Raw genomic sequence first — 1461 nt, 5'->3', positions numbered from 1 at the left:
CTGTCGACTGCTTCCGTGTTATGATGATGCAAGGGGGCGGGAGCACGAGGGGGCGTCGGTATACCAGTACTATGCTGGGACGTAGTACAGTTTATACAGTTTATTTAATGAATGGAACTATATATTTTAAATCCCTTTGTCATTAACTTGAGCTGTGAGCTCATTTGTATCTATTTGTATTTTAACTTCCGCTGTTATTTCATGTTTATAATCAACAAAGGTCTTTATTCTTTGTTATTATTTTTCCTCATATGCTGCTTCTTTGCTCAATGTTGTATAACTTTTATACTATTTTTAAGATTTTTCTTATAATTTTTTACCTGCCATATATATCTTGTAAAGTGATATATAAATAAAGTTTATTATTTATGATTTGCCCAACACTGAGAGGATATGAAACAGACAATTTTCAGAACTGACTTTGGTAACAACAGAGGTATTCTATGAGTGTATGTACACATAAATAAACATAAAAGTAGTGTTCAATGATAAATACATACAAGATTATGAAATAAACTAATAAATAAGCACATTTATATCAAAAGTCAACTCAATTTTAATTTGGAGTTCGATTTGTTTTAATAAAGACATTTTTACTTTATTTAATTTAGCTAATCACATTCTATGACTTCTGAGTGGATTTCTGGATGTTTATGAACAATGGAAATCAAATACAGTGATATGCTCAGAAACTGTAGTCACATTGAATCTAAAGACATTATGTCTGAGCGTTCAGAGTTATGACTCAGAGGAGTGTCATCTTTACGCGGATTTAAAAGTAGCTTAATTAGCCCTGAGCTGTGCGTCACAGCCACCATGTTTAATAACGAGCCAAAGGTCAAAGTGCAATAACTAACTTCCTGTTGTTTTCACCTCACAGAGAATCTGTCTCTCCGTGAGGAAAGATAAGTTTATATGTAAAACACCGTATGAAGGTGCAGAAAGAGGTTGGTAGCTTTCATGTAAATGTAATGATCTCTGTCACAGAAGGCTGACTTCCTGTTGTCAGTAGGTGGCGCTATGACTATAACCCAATATGGACGTGGAGATGACTCTTATCCAGCGTGTTGGAATTTGGGGCAGTTTGGACAATCAGCTTCCTGTGTCACGGCGAAACCTGCAGATCGCAGGTCTTAAAAGTTCCATACCTGTAAATTGCCTAAAATGGCGCATTGTCACATGACCTATGACGTCATCGTTGGAGTTATCGACTATCCCTTTTGCAATTTAGCGTCACATTAGCAATTATCTGAGACGAATCCGATGAAACCTCTCGGAGGAGTTCCAAAAAGTTTGCATGAAATACATGAAAAACACACAAAATTCAAAATGGCCGAATGATTGCGAAGTGGACTAATAATGACAATCTCAGAAACAATACGTTCCATGCGATGACAGTGCCAGGGACCGTTGGGCACTTTCATACTCGGCATTAATGATAATCTCTACAAAAACAAAAAG

At 36.2% G+C, this 1461-nt stretch overlaps 1 protein-coding gene across 3 annotated transcripts in view; it reads right to left on the bottom strand.

Moving 5' to 3' along the window:
• aig1 (androgen-induced 1 (H. sapiens)) overlaps window positions 1–19 on the bottom strand; it is a 13448-nt gene extending 13429 nt beyond the window's left edge. For 2 of the 3 annotated variants that reach the window (XR_012951543.1, XM_076083957.1), the window contains exon 1: window positions 1–19. This exon is cut by the window's left edge and continues 284 nt beyond it. The gene's annotated coding sequence lies outside the window, so the exon portion shown is untranslated. The other variant, XM_076083956.1, reaches the window with a different exon arrangement.
• Window positions 20–1461: the final 1442 nt, after the last annotated feature.

The sequence above is a fragment of the Anarhichas minor genome, unplaced genomic scaffold (genome assembly GCF_050575085.1).
Source record: "Anarhichas minor isolate MPS153535 unplaced genomic scaffold, ASM5057508v1 ptg000136l, whole genome shotgun sequence".
NCBI lineage: Eukaryota > Metazoa > Chordata > Actinopteri > Perciformes > Anarhichadidae > Anarhichas > Anarhichas minor.
The sequence above is the reverse complement of the archived record's forward strand: the minus strand, read 5'-3'. Positions and strand labels throughout refer to the sequence as shown.